Here is a 20161-nt window from a genome sequence, read left to right on the forward strand (position 1 = left end):
TAAAGAATGTGCATGCATGTATGCAATACTCAGCTCTCCATCCAATGTAGTTAGTAGGCCTTTGGTCTGGGACACATATTTTTAGGAATTTTCTATACATCTGATGCTAAACCTCAATCCATAAAAGAGTGCTTCATTGTTTTGGAAGGCTCTGTTCCAGTTGAACAATTGTAAATAAAACCATGAAAAAAGTACTTCATACATGTGGAGAAGCCCATTGACCATACCCCCGTGACTATGAGAACTGTGACTATGTGAAAATCTTTACTGCTGATAATGAACTCTAGTCTACATTTTCCAGCTACGGATAAGCAAAACTGTGGATAACAAGATTGTGGATAACAAGGGCCACCTGTATGTACACTTAATTTACATATTCTGCAGACTGCTGAATGGACTTTTTGCAAACAGAAGGGAGCCAAGTGGATAAGCCACTTAGAAAAAGAAATCTTGCAGCTAGCTCAAGGTCTACAACAATACCCAGTCCAAGCATAACATAATCAGATTTATCACCCGTCCCTGTATCAGTTTTTAATCTCAACCAGAGCTAGGGAGAGCAATCTGACATCCTTCTTCACCACTAAAAGGATTCTGTTGCTACAGAGATTTCTGATAGTTTAACTAAAATCAGATTAAATGTAAATCAAAGTAGGTATGAATACCTGCAAAATTCCTATGCCATCCCCTTGAAACTATAACCATTGTATTCACTGCTCCTCTGCATTTATGTGTTGCAACTCTAGCAAAAAGTTAGATGTGAAGAAGTGGGTAACTGCAACAGGGCGTCATAATGACAAATAGCTGAAGGGAGAAGATGGGCTGAAGACCACAGGAGACCCATTCATAAGATCAATGTCCAAGTGCTGAATTCTAAGATCAGAGAATCAACACAGGATTAGCAAACAAAAAAGAATGATTAGCAGTTCTACTGTAACATCCTCAGGATTGTCTCCGAATGAGATTTCAGAGTGCCTCTAACAGTTGGATCAGATCAGTGATGATGAATCTGTGGTCCTCCAGATGTTTCCAAACTACCTGTTTAGCAATACTGACTGGTCAGGGCACTCACTATTTAAGCTCTGTCTGTACTGTGACTTGTTTTAGATTTCATTATTTTTTGTGATTCCTTACATAACAGTACCTTTCTCCTTTTTTGCTACACAACTCAGATAATATGGAATGAGAGATATATAGGATGGGCACGAACCCGGATATCGCTAACTGTAATCCAGCACACCTCAACAATATCACAGTAAAAGAATATTCATCACAGTAAAACATATTCATCACATCCAAACACTAAAGAATTTGAACTGTCTTGACAGTTAATTTGAAACGTTCCAATGTGATAAAATATGGTATCATGTATGGTGGGAACTCAATGGTCAGAATATGTCACCAGTATATAATAACAGTTGTGTCCTTATAGCTGTGAACATCTGTTCCAGTTGAAATATATACCATAAGTATTCAGCCAAACAGAAAACATGCATCTATTTGCAACAGCCACAGTAGGCTTGGCCTGCTATAAATATGGTGTCACTACAGCCTATAAATACGTGAGTTTATTGTTCTTACTATGCTGGATGCTTCCTGTGATTAGCTTTATATTTTTAAAACTTGTTTAGATTTATACTGTAGGTAAACATACTAGAAACTACCTTAAGAGGATCTGATTATAAAAGGCTAATCTATGAACCTTTTTAAACAAAAGGTGTAAATCCATGTGATAGTGTGAACAAATATATCAGAAACTGATCCAAGGATTCCCCATGTTTAATCCTCATTCAGTGAACCACTGTTCCATATTTTAATTTATCTCTTGTGAAAATAAAACAGAGAAAATGTCCTTGGAAAAGGGAAAGGGTGGAAAAAATGTAATAAAAATGCTTTACAATAAAGTTTCCCATGTGAAGAATATTTAATTATAAAAGCTTAGGAAGAATTACAACATCAGCCCAAGTCAATGGTAATTAGTACATAAATCTGGCTAACTATTGATAACAAATAATACTTTATATCTATTATCAAAGAATTAGTAAGGTATGTGAGGCAGTAAGGGTGGAGGATCATGTCTGATTTAAAAAATACCTTTTTTCTCCTTGGTTGCACTGTTGTTGTTGTTGTTAGTAGTAGTAGTAGTAGTGATAGTAGCAGCAGTAGTAGTAATAGTAATAGTAGTGATAGTTATAGTAGTAATACTAGTAGGAGCAACAGCAGTGGCAGTAAAAGAATGGTATTTTTAGTTTTTGGGAATTGCAGTGTGGAGGGGATGGATAAAGATTTCAGCAAAAAAAAAAAAGTGAAGCTAAACTTTTCAATTTGTTTGTTTTTTCTTTTGGAATTCAAGAAGGCATTACACAAAATCAATCTATTAAGCTTCCTAAAAGCTTAACATATTTATTTTAAGACATATTTCAGATTTGTTTGTTTGTTTATGCACAACCACTGAAAAGCCCAAAATTGCCACTGAGTTTCAGTTGTTGATCCCAGAGGTGAGAGCGCTGTAGATGCCACAGAAAATCAGGCTGAAATTGCATGCCTGCAGTGAGAAGCCATGTGGTATTGACATTAAATTCAGCTTTGCATTATAAAGAAATGAAAAGAAGCAGAGAACAGATTTGGTCTACCATTCATACAATGATGGGAACTTGTAAATGTGTGGATTTTTTCTGCATGATATAGTTCCTATGGTGATGGTAATGGGAAGGGGAGAAAAATTGTCATACCATGATGTCATCTATAGGGATTTACCCAAGAGAAGTGGTTAAATTGGGTGAATTATATCCAAATTAATTATAAGAAGTTTCCGTAGAAAGCAAAGAATATCCTCTTCCCTTGACAAAATAACAATAATAGTAATTTTAAAAAAATCAATGCTTCTGCCCAGGATTTGTTGGAGTAAACAGTAAATCATTTATCCTACTAAAATGAGGTTTGCATTGCATTAGAACAGGAACTTAAAATGCCCTTTTCTAATGCAAATATTGCAACATTATAACATGCTTCCTTTATTTTAAATCTAAACCTTCTTTCACTCACTCTATAACAAATAGTTATACAGATGCATTAAACATATTTAACTATGTCTTCGTTCAGAACAGATGTCCAGGCAAGCCATACCTTAAATAAAGTTTTTCAGGCTTAATGTAGACAGAATATTTTTTTAAACTACACATTTCTACCATTTGACTATTTGTATACTGGCAAACTCAAATAAGACATTTACTACATTAATAACTGGGTTTGTGAACATTTAGCTACAATTTTCTTGATTTCGTGTAGCAGATTGTAGATGGGTAGATTGCCAGCTCATCTATATGATGATTATTAACTATTTTGTAAGAGATAACAGCCATCTACTAGGGATGCTTTAATTTGATTTCACAAACCAAGCAGAAGGCTGGATTTCATAACCTAAATGGATTTTTTCACCCTTGATTCCAATTCTGTTTTTGATGTCTTATTTGCTGGTAATGGATCTGATAAAAACTAACTTAATAGAACTAACTTCTACTGATTTCAGTTATCTTTTAAAAATGTAATTATATCCAAGGTTTTCCAGAGACATTTTGCTACAACTGTAAAGATCAAGAGGAAATCCATATTCATTCCATATACAGAAGCTGACTAGAATAGTTATTCAATCTTTTTCAGTACCAGCATTGATATACTATCCATTGCACAAGATGCAAATGTAGGGTTCTTATCAGATTTTCCAAATTAAGGGAATAGTTTATTGGCTCAAGAAAAATGTGCAAAGAACTGCCATTTTGTTCTGCTCCTTCAAACTGCTTTAAGTACTATGATTGTTATTATTAATGTATGTGCATGTGTGTTTGGGGCAATATGGAATTTGAATGCATATAATTTCCTAATGTAATGTTACCAATGCAAAAAAAATCCAATTCAATTATCTCAATGTCCCACTAGTAATAGATATGATTTGCTTTTACACAGTCCAAGAAACCCTAGGAAAAGTGCCAAAAATTTACAAGAAGTCCCCCATATTTTGCCCCACAAAAACTGAAGCAGCCAAGATGCCCAGGCTAAAATCAGACGGATTCACTCTGTCAGAAAACTCCAATCAAACAATATTCAATTCTTCCACATCTTCCCTTAGTAGAGTTTTGAGATAAAAAACAGTGGAAAAATAGAAGAAGGTTACAGGCAGAAAATATGTTGAGTGGTCTTCAACTAACAGCTCATTAAGGCTGTGATGGTCACATCCTGATGCAGATGTCCCCCTTGACTGTCGATGAGTCCAACTTATCAATGTAGGAACTCAACAGTGGACTCATCCATAAAGCCTCTTTGCTTTTCCCCCTAGCTTTGAGAAAGAAAGTATGTCATTTTAAAAACCACTACCTTTGACCATTCCTTAGGAATAAGGCCAAATATCTGCCCTCATAAGAAAAAAAACATGGATTACTTTCCATAATTCAGTGGTTGATGTAAGTGGGGAGAGAGAAAGAGACAGGCAGATGGAAAAGGCAAGTGGTTTGAGATTAGCATAGTGGGAAGAAACATACTTGTGTGTTATCTCATGGAGTGAACTCTGCTAAAGGCTATTGAAAGAGGTAGAGCTAGAAGGTGCCTTGCAAGGTATGATAATTGATCATGTCTGATCAAAATAGTAGCACATCCTATGGTACCAGGAGCTTAACAATAGGAATCTCAACTTTGTGGAAGACCAAATGTGCTTGATGTATCTGAACAAACTACATTTTTTTATTAAAAAAAGATGGCTCTGCAACAAAGGTGTCTGATCTCTTTGGCATTCACAGTAGAAAGGCCCATGGAGGCCAACATCCATGGATAAAAGGGTCAATCCTATAAATGTCAACTGGAGCAGAGAAGGTCTGCAGCCTCTAAATAATGTCTATGGGAGAGGTCTTTTGATGCAATTGCTCAGAAAAACATAATTTGTCTCCCAGAGTCTCTTGGACAACAGGAAGTTAAGTAATGAGGGCAAGTCATTTGTGATTACTTGCCCTCAAAGATGATAAGTAGGGTGGCTTTCAACCAAGGTAAGAAAGTCTGGTGGATGAGGCCTGTGACAGGCATATTTAAATCACTGGGTCTCCCCATAATACATCTTTCATTATTAGGATTGGGTCACACTTGATGCAGAATACATTTTTTTTGTCATCCCCCTAGTCAGAGGTTTGGGGGAACTGTAGGATTTGAGTACTATATCAAGCATCCTTGGCAACACTTGACTTTCTTGATTATTGTCATGAATTTTTTGATACCTTTAGAACATGGAATTGACCTTGATGGCCTAAAGAGTCTCTACCAACTCCAGGATCAGGTCACACAACCCTCTTGTCCAAGCATAGCAAAATAATATAATGACATAATTTGTTAGGTCCAATAAAATAAATAGAATGCTTTAACATAATGACCAGAGAATATACCATATATGTTTCCCAGCAATGCTGAACATAAACATATGTAAACAACTGCTTTAAACTTAATCTAAACTGCTTAAAACTTGATTGTTAAAAAAATGATTTTTGTTACAGAATTATCAAAGTCTGGAATATCTTACTCAGCTTACAATTCAGTTGTCTCAGCTACTAATTTTCACAGTTTTAGTTCTAATTTAGAACCTCATTCCCAGATGAGGTTCTGGGAACCTCATCCCATATTTAAGAGGTTCCTAAGGGGGCATGTATAAGTGCACTAACATGGCTATTGTCCCTGTCACATTTTAGTTTTTTTATTGTTCGTTCGAATTAGTAATTTTTGTTTGACAAGTAAATAAAATAAACTATCCAACTTTAAAGTATCATTTATCCTAGTCTAGAGTATTGAGCAAACTCAGCCTTTAATTCTATAATTCAATAAGAATTTCTTGCAAATTAATTTTATTGGATAACACTGAATTCTAAAATTATGTTAAACTTATCTCTGTCCATTCTATCTTGACTGCACAAATTTCACCCCTTGAACCAGAAAAGGGTGGGGGTGGAAGGATAGACAGTAGTAAGGAATCACTAAGATGTTGCCAGCAAGGTTAAAACCCTGCACCTGATGGTGGTGGTCCTTCAAAAATGGGGCTTCAGTTGTGCTGTCCTGATTGACTTCTTGACTTTTTTGAGTTCTTCCTGCAGATACCACCAACCACTAACTAGCTTCTTCCAATTCAACATATATATTTGTTTAACCCAACACTGCTTTCTTCTTAGAGTGTCCCATTCCGATGCTCTCCAGAGGAGCTTAGAGTGTCAAGAAGATTAGAAAAAATGGGAGTTTTAATTCAAGACACCTGGATTCTACGATGGGAGACTGTTTTGTTTAAGGTGATGGGTGCATTCCCTCTAGAAAGAAGTGTTGTTGTTTTATTCCACTGATCCTTTTGGCTTGAGTTTAGGATATTCTGTATACAAAGCACTGAATCTTTTAAGGATAAGTATGGCACATAAGTTGTTGGAAGGTGAGAGCCAAGATATTTAAAAGGAATCAAAAGATTGGAAGCAGGCTAAAGTGCCCCAAAAATAAAAGTGAAAGGAAAGGGAGAGAAGGGTGTCCTGGAATAATGGTCTAGAAGATTGGAAGGTATCAAAAGAATGGTGATTTTGTGTTTTGACCCCTTTAAAGTTCTAATCTCAATCAAAAGCTACAAGAGATAGCTCAGCAATTAAATCACTAACATGGGATGGAGGAAATATGGTCCTCCAGGTGTTGTGGAACTGTAGTTCCAGAACCTCTTATTATTGGCCATGCTGATAGGAGATTCTGGCAAGTATAATTCAATAACATTGAATGTGAGGACTACAGTCTTCATTTCTGCATTAGCATAAGAGCAAAAACTACAGGATTCCACAGTAAAGGAAGATAATTCAGGAAACATAGAAAACAATTATCTATTTAATGAAACAAGCTGTGACCTATGAATACTCATGATATAAACATTTAATGTGCTTAATATGCGATGTAATCTGCTGGTTTTAATTCATTCTTCATCATGAAATTTGGCTCAAATAAGCAAGCCAAGTAATATTCCTCAACAAAATATAACCTCCTTCATGATGTTTGTGTAGTTTACTCTGAGTAAATGAAGGAGAGATAAAATTCCTTTTTACATGAAGGAGAGAGGGGCTTGTCTCAAACAAAATTTGTCCTCTATTTCCTAAATCATCTCCAAAGCCCTGGATAGCTGAAGAATGTGCAAAACAAGATTTATGGATGGGTGTGATCCTAAGAGCTGCAGCTGATTCAGGATTTAGAGAAATGGGTATGAAGCCTTCTTGGAGGGAGAGATACTAGTCCAAGAGTCAAACAGGCCTTAAATTATGGGAAGGGAGGGATGATAGGATAGCATAAAATCTAAAAGGCTGAGCTGATGTGGAGGAGGAGGAGGAGGAGGAGGAGGGGGGGAGGGGGAGGAGGAGGGAGAGAGTGAAACAGAGAGAAAAGACAGAATGTAGAAGGTTCAGGAGAGCTGCAGAGCTTTAGCAGACTATAACTGGGTGTTCAATGCATTCTACAAGAGAACAGGAGAAGGAAGCATCAAAAGACAGACGCAATAAAGGTACCCAAACCCTAGCAGCGTGTTCATGTTGGGAAGCTTGGATGATACAAACGTGGTGTAGAGAAGCAAGCCAATTTCTCCCTTACTGATCCTGGGTAGCTTCTCCTCCATCCCCGATTCAACCATTCCTGCATCCCTGGTACCCAACTCTCTCCCCCACCTCCATCCGCGCCGCATCCCCATGGCAACCGCTCACCATCTCCTCCCTTCGCCTCTCCTTCGCCAGCGCTGCCTTACTCCCCCCTTGTCTCTTACCGCGGCAGTGCAAAGGGGAAAGGGGGGAGATGAATCAGCCTTCGCCCCTCGACGAGCGGAGTGGAGAGGGGAAGGGGTTCGGCATGCAGGAGCTGCCGCGGACGGATAGAAGTGGGGGGGGGGACGGAAGCATAGCGCATCCTCCCAGCGGCAGCGCGATTGGGGGGAGGGAATATGAGGACGGGGGAGGGTGGTCTACTCTTTCCTTTTCCTCCTTTCCCACAAGCCTCCCCACTCCTCTTTTCTCTCCTCTAATTCTCCTTCCGTCTTGCCCCTTTCATATTCTCCTCCGCGTCTCCATTCCTCACCCCATCCCTTTTTTCTCTCCCCTTTCCCCCTCCTTTTTTTTTTTTTTTTTAAGAATCTGCAAGCTAGGCAACCTGCCCGCCCGCCAACCATTCCGCTCTGCCGTAGATCAGAGATGGGAAAAACCCAGCAGAAACCCAGCGGCATGGACTTAGCGTTACTCGGGGGATGCAGATTTTAAAATATTCAACAATCAGCCGCGACGCTAGGCTGGGGCCACAAGGCGCGACGGGCCTCCCCTCTTCTCTGGCCTCAGCCCCCTCCCCCTCAAGTATTTCACGTCCCGCCACTCCTATCCCTTCAAATCTGCCCCGCCGTTCCACAATAACGCACCTGTCCAGGCACTTCCCGTTCGATTCCCCACCCGTCTTAGTCCACCCACCCCCTCCAAAATCTCTGATCGTCCCGTTGCCTCGCCACCCTCCGCAGGCTAGTCAGTCAGCCCACCCTTCCATCCATCTTCCGCCGTCTCCAGCGAGGAGAGAAAAAAAAAGACACAAGGGTCCGTCCTTTCCCTAAGCTTCTGTTTTTAAGAATCACACACACACATACACACACACACACAAGGATCCTATTCCTTCATTCTCTGGTCACCCGCCAGAAGAAGCGGTAGTTTTAGGAAAAAATAACAAAGTGTTCTGGCTGTGGTGACTGATAATATGATAACATATATAGTAGCATGTGCTCTGGAAGGTAGGATTGAGCTGCATATTTATTCGGCCACCTGCTGCTCTGATCGCTGCCTTCCAACAAGTCAGAAGCTGAGCACAGGCACCAGATCAAATTTGTAGCCTCAGTTCATTCATTAATCTACAATAATGACCCCCTCCCCCGCCCCATGGTAGCTCTCTCTGCAAAATGTTATTCTTCGTTTATGAGTTAACATGCAAGTGGTGGGGGTGAGGGAATTGCAGCTCTAGACCATTAAGTTTAATAAAGGAATGGTTGAATCCATATTTGGACAGGTAAATATCATAAAAATAAATGCCATGAGAATAAAAGAAAACACTGATTTTAAAAAAGAACCACTGCAGGGCTTGAATTTTAAATGTGTAAGCAAATAACACATCTTCAAATATAAATAAATAAAATAAACATTTAAAATGTAGATTTCTAAGAACTATTATCTTCTCCAAAATATATAAAGAAATGCATTCTGCTCTTACTACTATAGTCCCACTTTCAGATTCAAAATTATTACAATATTTAATTCTACAACTTCTTGGCCATATAAAGTTCCTTGCCATATCTTTGGATCACTCTATTCCTTTGTCTTCCCTGCATAGCAGACAACATATAAAAATAAGAAAAAATGCTAGCTGTATACCAATTTAGGACATAAGAAACAGAATACCTAATTTAGGATGCACATAATCTATTTGACATAATAGAACATAGTTTGTGTGAAGGAACTCCAACCCTATACTTTCAAAGCTGAGCTGTTTTTACCACAAATTTTAAAAAGGAACCAAGTAAGACAGTTATTTTCATTCTAAAATCAAATCTTTTTGGGGCCCTTGGAGCCCCACTTTGATCAAAATCAGCAATGTGGGAAAGAGATGCAATCTAGTTTTGAGGTGGGAAATACCCCAAAACCAGAGTGTAGCAGAAAATAGATCTCTGTATTTAAAAGGAAAGCCCTTCAACATGGGCAACAAAGCCTTTAAAACAAATCAAAAGTCATGGACCTGATACATATGTGAAGTGGGCATCCATTGACATTGCCCATCCAATGCATCCATCCATCTCTGTGTTTTCTGACAAATATATCACACACACAGGATCTGGCTCATCTCTTCAGGTTCTTTTGCCTAAGGCAGTTATCTCACTAGGCTTAAGGCTAGCCAGGCCTTGCAATTGCTACATTGATCTTGACCGGGGTATGGAACAGGATCCAGATTCTATAGGGAACATCCATGTCATCTTTAACAAATACATTAGTCCCAAATTTCTCAGTAAAATTTGATGTGCAGGGTTGGAGGGAAAGAGGTTCTATATTTATATTATATTATATTATATTATATTATATTATATTATATTATATTATATTATATTATATTATTGTATTGTATTGTATTGTATTGTATTGTATTGTATTGTATTGTATTGTATTATATTATATTATATTATATTATATTATATTATATTTATTATATTATATTATATTATATTATAATTATATTATATTATATTATATTAATTATACTATACTATACTATACTATACTATACTATACTATACTATACTATACTATACTATACTATACTATACACACACAAAAATACACACACACACACATTATATATATAATTTGAAGGTAAAGTCTTGCACTGTTGTCTACAACGTCACATATTTTTTTTAGTCAGTTATTATCAAGTGGGAGTGGGAAACAATAGAGAAATCAATACACGTGTGGAACAAAGAACAATATATTTAACATCTACCTTAATTTGGTTGCTGTATCATGTGTAACATTTAAAAAATGCCGTGTAGAATTCCCCATCTCCTCCAATATAAGTTCATTCAACTGAGAAATTTAAATGGTTTCTTTCTGGTAATGAATAAATGTGCTACCCCAGAGAAAACCAATTCATTCTGTCTCATGTAAGATAAAGTAGCATTCAAATTTCTCCTTGGTTCGTGTACTGATCTAGAACAGAGGTGTCAAACTCAATTTCATTGAGGGCCGCATAGAGTTATGTTTGACTTTGGGGGGCCAGGGTGGGCATGGCCAGGGTGAGAATGGCCAGCTCGATGTCACTCATGTCAGTGGCGCCTGTGGTGGCCCAAGTGCTCTGCCAGCAAAAACAGGCTCCCGAGCTCCGTTTTCGACTGTGACGGCTTCCTGCAACCCTCTGCCAGTGCAAACAGAACTCTGTTTTCACTGGCAGAGGCACCGTGGGCCGGTCTTTTGTTGTTTCCAGGGTGTCCCCAAGGGCCAGATCTAAACACCCCAGGGCCGGATCCGGGTCCTGGGCCTTGAGTTTGATACCCCACCCCCCGATCTAGAACAAGTCTCTTTGCCTTAAAGAAAAACCTGCTTATTCCTTATTTTATTTTTTATTTATTTGTATTCCACCTTTATTATTTTTACCAATAACTCATGACAATGAATATACGAGTTACCTTGAGGTAAGATGAGTGGCCTATAAATTTTATAAATAAACAAGCATATCCCACACACTTTCCTTCTATTTTCTCCACAACAACAACCCTGTGAGGTGAGTTAGGCTGAGAGAGAATGACTGGCCCAAGGTCACCCAGCTGGTTTTTCATGGCTAAACCAGGACTTGAATTCATAATCTCCTGCTTTCTAGCCTGGTGCCTAGATGAATGCCACTAGATGAAATTGGTTGTGACTGAATATAGTTGGACTAGGATTGAAGAAATTCAGGGTTGAGCCATAAATAGTCATGAAACCTATTATCCACTTCACTGGAAAATCACAAAGATAAAATGAGAGAAGAATCATATGTACAACCTTGAGCTTCTCAAAAATATAGGCCGAGGACACAGCTTATCATGTTATTTTCCTAACACATGCACTTGTTCTTCCAAGTTGGAAAATCTATAAAGGGTTGTAAACCTAATGAGGATCAGAGATGCAGTCCAATTCATCAATGTACCATTCCAGACTTAATTCTTGCTTGAAATACAGGTCATTTCCACACTAGCAATTTATAGCATCTCCAAGAGTTATCAAACTATTGTTGTGCCAAAATAATTGTAGTAATGCAGATAAATTTTATATTGCTTCAACAACGGTTAGGTGATTCTATGAACACATCGTAAGCCACTGGTGTTCTTAGCCCTCAGGATGCTCTTCTAGATCAGAATCTATTTTGATTAAACAGCTATGAAGGGAAATGAGAAGACAACGCCAATCAAAATAAATAAATAGCACCAAATAAGATCAACAAATTTGGCAAGTCAGCAAATATAGGATTGAAAAATAATAACAACTTGCTATTTGGAAACATCATATATTGAAAAGATTTTTATCACATAAAGAGAGCCACTAGAGTTAAAAACTTCCTAATTTATTTTTTTTCCCTCTCCAAGGCACATTATTCTTGCCTTACATTATTTATGAAACGTGTCATTTTATGTTTCCACTACATGATTTAAAGTCATAGGATTTGATGAAGAAATTTTGGAAATTATAATTCTAGTTATTGAATAACATTTTTATGATTAACACACAGCTAGCATCCTCTCCACAAAACTGCAGTTCACAAATTTCTGTTTAAAAAAAATAAGAGAATATGGGCTTTAGGCAGTGAATGTCAACAGAAATTATAGAGTACTGAATTAGGCCAATGATAATTGATCTTATGATTTCTGTTCACCTATTAGAAGGCATGCATTTGCTGAATTCATGTAGATGGAAACGATATAATTACTTGGCTCCTGAGAAAGAAATGTATCATAAGTACACTGTAATACAAAAGTCAAATCTTGATAGGCCCCTGAGCAAGGGGTCCCCAATTCTTAAATTTGAATCCATTTATATATACACGCTGACATACACAATCTCAAAGAAAATTAAGTTATGTATCCTATGTCTATTGCTAAGTGTTGTATCTTATGATTTATGATGAATGTATTTTTACAATGACTATGGTAATGATTTATCATTTATTGCTTGTATGTACACTGAGAGCTTATGCACCAGAGATAAATTTATTGTGTGTCCAATTACACTTGGCCAATAAAGAATTCTATAATACAAGAACTGTAGGTAGTCCCCAGTTACAAACAATTGGGATAGAATTTCATTGCTAACTAGACAGTTGTTAAGCAAGTCATGCCTGATTTTACAATCTTTTTTGCCATGGTTGTTAAACAAATCACTGTGTTTGCTAAGTGAATGATGTGGTCATTAAATGTATCTAATTTTCCCCATTGACTTTGCTTGTCAGAAACCAAGTAGGAAGGTCGCATATAGCAATCACATAACCCTAAGGTGCTGCAATCATCATAAATACATGCTGGTTACCAAGCACCCAAATTCTGGTCATGTGGCCGTGAGGATGCTAAGTTTGAAGAACAGTTGTAAGTCACTTTTTTCAGTTTCATTATAACGTCAGTCACTAAACAAGTGGTTGTAAGTTGAAGATTATCTGTATTACATAATTTCATTTTCTGAGCTTTTTCAGAAGCAAAAGACACTACTTTATTCATGTGTTCATCAAAGCAAGCTGCTTCCCAGGTTATGTCACTTGGTCCCCACACTGCTTTCCTGGTTCAGCTTCTGTCATCAATAGAAGAGAATATATGTCAGACTCAGACTGACAGGCTCAGACTTAACCCAGACAGACTTAACCCAGACAAGACCGAGTGGCTCTGGGTTTTGCCTCCTAAAGACTATGTCAATTGTCCATCCTTGGATCTGGGGGGGGGGAGAAATTGTCCCCCTCAGAACGGGCTCACAATTTGGGTGTCCTCCTAGACTCACAGCTAAGATTAGAGCAACACCTGACTGCTGTGGCTAGGGGGATCTTTGCACAGGTTCGTCTGGTGCACCAATTGCGACCCTACTTGGATCGGGAGGCTCTCCTCACAGTCACTCATGCCCTTGTCACCTCATGGTTAGATTATTGCAACACGCTCTACATGGGGCTACCCTTGAAAAGTGTTCGGAGACTACAGTTGGTCCAGAACGCAGCCGCGCAAGCTGTCGTGGGTGCACCTAGGTACACCCACATTACACCAATTCTCCGCGAGCTACACTGGCTCCCTATTGGTCTCCAGTCACAATTCAAGGTGTTGGTTATTACCTTTAAAGCCCTACATGGCTCAGGGTCAGGTTATCTTCGAGACCGCCTTCTGCCACATAGCTCCCAGCGACCGGTAAGATCCCACAGAGTTGGTCTCCTCTGGGTCCCGTCAGCTAAACAATGTCAGCTGGTGGGCCTGTGGGGGAGGGCCTTCTCTGTGGCTGCCCCAGCTCTCTGGAATCAGTTACCTCCTGAGGTCCGAACCATCCCCACCCTATTGGCCTTCCGAAAAGCGGTGAAAACCTGGCTTTTCTGGCAGGCCTGGGGCCATTGATCTCACTCTTGTAATCGGGCGAGATCTGGCCATGAATGAATTTTTAATGTTTTTAATGTATTTTTTTTAATTTTTCAATGTCTTTTTATAATGATTTTTTAAAAATCATTATAAAAAGATTATTTCAAGTCTTCGGAGAGGGGCGGCATATAAATTTAATTAATTAAATTAAATTAAATTAAGAATATATGTCCTCTGACGTACCTCTCAGAATCCCCCAGAGACCACCAAGGACTCTTCAAGCTCTTATGTTGCACCACAGTGCAAAATCTGTAAGGGAAACTTGCATCTTGGAAGCTGACACCACTTCCTCTTCTTCCTCCCTCTTCTGAAAAGTGGCTGCCTCTTTGTTATAGATTTCAGGATGTTCAGTAACAATTTGCTTCCTAGGTCAGATAATTTAATTTGGATCAGTTGGTGCTGCTTTTTCATCACACATGAGGGTGGACATGCTAATGTGAAGTTAGTTAACTGTGTCCCTAAAGTTATAGACGAACTGCAGCTCCTTGATGTCCCAGTTAGCATGGCCAGTGGTAATGACAGTGGGAGATGTGGTTCAGCTATACCTACGGTCCAAAGAATGCTATATCATAATACTGCAACCCTGAAAACTAGTAAACATAGTAGTTAAAATCTCAAACAAGAAGATTTTATTTCCTCCTCTGATATCTCCACAAACTCACTCGATGATCTATAGTCAGATTCTGTCATTTCAGCATAATCTGTTTTAGCTTTTGTTGATTTTGACTTACTTCAGTGTAAACAAACGTAGTTTATGGCTGATAAATAATAGCTTGTGACTTCGCATATCCTATCAACCCAGTTAATTAATTTATTCAATAAATCATGGTTAAACAATCTGTCTCAGTAGATGACAGCACCCAGCCAAACTTGTCTGGGCTTAGAAGCTAACCAGGTTCTTGGATAGAAACCAGGAATTTCAGTATGTAGCAACCGACTCTGAGTAGTTAAACATATCTGAAAAAAAGCCAAGGCAAGCCACTTTTTATTGTTACCAATAAACAGAGCCAGGAAATCACCAGCAATAGAACTTGATTTGAAGGAGACTTCATTCCCTTTTGAACAATCCATATCTTAGTGTCTTTGCAAACCAGATTTTATTCATCCATGAATTTAACATCCCAGACTAAAGTGTTTCTAGGCCCCCACTCTGGACTGTGCCTAGAAATATAATTAATCCAACTCTGAGAGCTATTAAATATATACAAATAAATTATCTCTTCCTAGCTGAGATGATTTTTGTCAAAGCCCTCTTTCCTTTTATAACTGTCTCTTTCATGATATGTGTAAGCTGCCCAGAGTATGTGAGATAGGCTGCCACATAAATTTGATAAATTAATTAATCAATAAAGCAATATGAACATTTCTCTCTATAAAAATATTTGTGGAACATATTCAGAGAAAAACAGGACGGGAAAGCCTAGCAAATACATATTAAAAATAAGCAGTGCATTAAATGAAATCATTGGAGAACTTTCCCAAAATTATACTATTAAGATCTGACATGCACAAACAAGATCTTAGATGCAAACGATTCAATGATGTCAATCTGGGCTTAGCCTGCATCTCAAGAAACCAGAAACAGTAGGGCTCCACCCTGTATGAAGTGCTTGTAAGAAATATTCTTTTTGTGAATCTGATTTATCTCTAAACAATAATAAATGATTTAACTAGTACTTCAGAGTGTTCCAAGCACTTCATGGATTTTAGCTAAATTACTATTTTCAAAAAGGTAAAGTAGAATATGAAGATTTTCTCCAAGCTACAAGTAAATTGAGGTGTAGTAATATGGACTCACACAGGGAAGACAGTAGCAAGGATTAAAGCCATGACCGAATGATTCACAATTGGTTCATTTGTTATCCACAAAACCTGTGGCTGATTACTACAGTCAACACTGCCCATTTCAGAGAACTAATGGGTATGAAATTATCCCTACCTCTCCCTCTTTCTTTCTCTCTCTCTCTCTCTCAAAGAATACTTACTTCCTAACTCAGGGGTGTCGCATGCGCGGGCCGGATGCATCACATGCTGGCCATACCCACATCCAATTTAGCGAAGGGGGAAAAAGTCACGATATGTCACGTGATGACACCATGACAACATGAGTTTGACACCCCTGTGGGATTGGATTCCTTTCCGAATTATTTAACTTTGTTTTCTGCTAACTAATATCCAGTAAAAAAAAAAAGCTTAAGTTGGGTAAAAAAATAAAGCTAGGAATATTAAAAAGAGGAAGAAATTAGCATCCTAGCATTTTATCTACAAAATGCTCTGCTGTAATTTCACTATATAGCAGGCCTAACATTTCTGGAAAAAATAGAGTTTATATTGTTAGTTACCCTACTTATCTCTAAATAGCACCAACTAAACTCCTTACAAAGGGATGGCTAATATATAATTCTCCAGATGTTACTTAATTACAGCTTTCAGGATTGTTCACTACTGACTTTGCTTAATGTGGTCGCTGGCGTTGAAATTTAACAAAACTGGGAGAGGTTATCTAACCTTGCCTTAGCAAATAAGATCTGAAAACTCCGGGTGACAGCTAAATAGTCAATACATTCCAGCTGCTGGACTGCACAAGGGTCTCCCAGTAAGAAGCAGCAACATGAGTAAAACAATGGTTAATGCTATAGTCTGTTACGGCATACAAAATAAGCAAATAAATAATTCCTGTGCAGATACTGTTGTCACCTTTAAGTATGACTATGAAAGTAAGACTCTTTGGTAATAATTTCAGTTGTTTATAAATCAGGATTCATGTAACTTCCAGGCAGAGTTCTTAATATAGGTCCTTTGTGTTTTTTAAGGCCAAGAAAAGAAAGACAGGACCTGGAATTTTCAGGGTTCAGTATTTTAACCACCAATTTAGTCCACCTAAAAATACTGTTCCATTTTCCACAGATTGTAATCCAAAAATTAATGGTTTATTCAAACAGTCCTATTTTGAGATGCAAAAGCAGCTGTCCTAAAATGCTGATGCCTTCTCGTGTTCTGGAACGAAAGTCCAAATGACCATTAATAGGATCAAAGAAGTGAGCAGAATCATTGTTCTGCAGTGGTATCCATCCTCCTCCCTTAGGGGACAAGCCAAGTTAGGTTTCCTCCATTTTTATGACAGCAATAAAACACTTTTTTAAAAATCCCAGAGGGATATTTGGAGATAGTTGAAAACATACTGGATTTCCTCTGATTGCTGGTGGCTAGTTAATATGATGATGATGATGATGATGCTAATTTGACTCCATTGCTTTACTTGGAGATTCTTTTAATTCTGCATGTTTTTAAGATTTCAATTGTGAGCTACCTTGAACAGCCTCAGTAAAGAAAAAAGGATGATCCAAAAATAGAATTAATAGACTTACAAATAATAAAGCAATGAATCTTTAACAGGATATATGACTAAAGTATATATCCTGGGCAGCATATGGCTTTAGCACAAACCAATCCAACAGGTGACAACAGTTTAAGGAAAATGAAGATTAAAATTATTAAGGATGAATACAAGATTGGTTGGGATTCATTATTTGAATGTAAGGAAAATTTTCTAATATTCTGTGTTGCACATCTTCCTTTTTTATTTCACAATGGTAGTATTTGATTAAAAAGGCAAAGCATCTGAAGGCTTTTGGATGGAAACCGATCAAGGAGAGATTCAACCTAGAAATGAGAATTTTTCTGACAGTGAGAACAATCAACCAATGGAACAGCTTGCTTTCAGAAGTTGTGGGAGTTTCATCACTGGAAGCTTTCAAGAAGAGGACCTCTGGCTGATGTTGCAGTAGGAACAGCTGGAAATAGTGGCGCTCCACTGGGCTCCATGAAATGCAGCCAGCACTGCTTGCTGGGAGACCCTAGAGTCAAGCTGCCCTGGAGGGATGGTGAAGAAAGGAGAGGTTCTTCATTGATCATGAGGAAACCGCAATTTCCTCATTGATCCAAAGAAAGCTCTCCTGAACGGCAGCAGGGACAACGGCCATTTTGGTCTGTCACAAGCTGGGACAACCAGGATACTAAGATTTTGTGCTGGAGCAGTGCATGGACAGAGCAGTGAAACTCAATGAGATAACTTCCAACTTTTACCTTAGAGATTGAAGCCAAGTAAAAAAAATCCAGAAAACAATCTCCAAACATTAAGAAAGTGGCAATTGGATTTATGGAGAAGGATTAAAAACTAAAAATCAAAGAGAAAGACTAAATATTAAAGACTCAGATATAAAGAAATATTTAAAGGATGTTTTAAACCATAGAAAGCCTGGAAAAAGTCGAATAACATTGTGAAAAGTGATTATTGGGAGAAATTGCCTTTCTAAACTCCATTTTTAACCCCCCTGAATGGCTGACAATCAGCTGTTTTTTACTTTTACACTCTGTTCAATGCTGGAATTGGGAGCAGGGGAGCCATCTACAGGAGGAAGAAGATTACTGCAATATGTGAAATCTGAATGAAAGTGATGAAAGGAGAGAAAGCAAACAACACCTGGATGGCTATTTGACCTTGACTTTATCTTAGAAGCAATTTGCAGGCTTGGAAATATCTACTGAGCTGTTTGAAGATTTTTAAAGTAACTGACCAATAAATATCAAAACCTTATTGAATTGTTCATTGAAAGGTAGATTTGACAGATTTGAGGAAACCTGGTGGGCCAAGCTGGATTTGATTCACTAATATTATTTGATAGATCATCCTATGAGGCAAAAGAAAAGAGAAAGAAAGGGGGGGGGGAGAGAAAGGGAAAAAAGAAAGAGAAAAAAAAGAAAAGACAAATAAGACTTTAAAATTTGGACAATTGGGAAAGTGCAAACTGGAAACTATAAAGACTGTAAAGTATAAATTTATAGCTTTTAGGGACTAAAAAACTAGGGGACTTGGAGGAACAATTCTGGGATTGATAAATTTTATTAATAATTGACTTTTTTTGAATTTTTAGATATTTGGATACTGGAATATTAGAGACCCATTGAGTAATTTTTAATATATTAATTTGGCACAGAATGACCTGCAGGAGACAATAAAGTTTTATGAAGAAATGTTAATGATGGCTAAAAGTTTTTATAAAAGTGTGACAAAGAATCATAAGGAGATGATGGCATTGTCCAAAGATAAAGAAGTGAGTGTAGAAGACCCTCAACAAATGGTGGGAAAAGATGAACAACATATTCAGAAGACAGATGAGAAATCAGAAGGAGTGGTAGAGGAGACAAAATAAGCTACAAGGAAACAAAAACAATGAAAAGACAATAATAATAAATCCTAAGAATCAAATGGATAATTCCTTAAGAGCTTACAATAGTACAGAAAAAAGAAAGGAAGACTTCCCAAAAATAATGAAAGGGTTATGGATGGGCATCCAAATGATGCAGCAGGAGATAAAGGGTAAGGCAGAGGGAGCATTCAGTCTATGTAAAAATATTAGAAAGAAATACAGGATTCCAAGAGAGAAATATAAAAGAATCACCAAAAAGTCAACAAATGATGAAATTCTAAAAAGGTTGAGAGATGACGGATAGAGACATAATGTTTTATAATACTGTCATTGTATTAAAAACTAATAGAAACAAACAGAAAGTATAAATGGGGAAAATAATAACATAGATGATAGATAGATGATAGATAGATAGATTTATAGATAGATAGATAGATAGATAGATAGATAGATAGAGATAGAGATAGAGATAGAGATAGAGATAGAGATAGAGATAGAGATAGAGATAGAGATAGAGATAGAGATAGAGATAGAGATAGAGCTATACTAAGGTTAGGAGATGGAAGACTGTGATTAGGCATATCTAAATGTATTATTATGATTAACAGTGTGCAAAAAATATTGGAATCTATAGCTTTTAAGGTTTACAGATTCAGGGGATTTAGAGATATAATGCCGAGACCGATTAAATTTTATTAACAATTGGTATTATTGGTGTTTATGGAAAACTGAGATATTGGAAATATGGAACTTGAGTAATACTTAAAAATATTGA

General features: G+C 37.6%; 2 protein-coding genes across 4 annotated transcripts in view; both read right to left on the reverse strand.

The window, feature by feature from the left end:
• The window catches only part of ASPDH (aspartate dehydrogenase domain containing), a 227887-nt gene that overhangs the window by 146882 nt on the left and 60844 nt on the right, over positions 1-20161 (reverse strand). The window lies entirely within an intron of this gene.
• The window catches only part of LRRC4B (leucine rich repeat containing 4B), a 143216-nt gene that overhangs the window by 61922 nt on the left and 61133 nt on the right, over positions 1-20161 (reverse strand). Inside the window, exon 1 of one of the 3 annotated variants that reach the window (XM_034423156.3) lies at positions 7737-8590. The exons of the other annotated variants lie outside the window; for them this stretch is intronic. The gene's annotated coding sequence lies outside the window, so the exon portion shown is untranslated. Of the gene's footprint in view, positions 1-7736; positions 8591-20161 lie in introns of those variants that run through there. 3 annotated transcript variants of the gene reach the window in all.

Source organism: Pantherophis guttatus, chromosome 4, assembly GCF_059756535.1.
Source record: "Pantherophis guttatus breed Tessera chromosome 4, ASM5975653v1, whole genome shotgun sequence".
NCBI lineage: Eukaryota > Metazoa > Chordata > Lepidosauria > Squamata > Colubridae > Pantherophis > Pantherophis guttatus.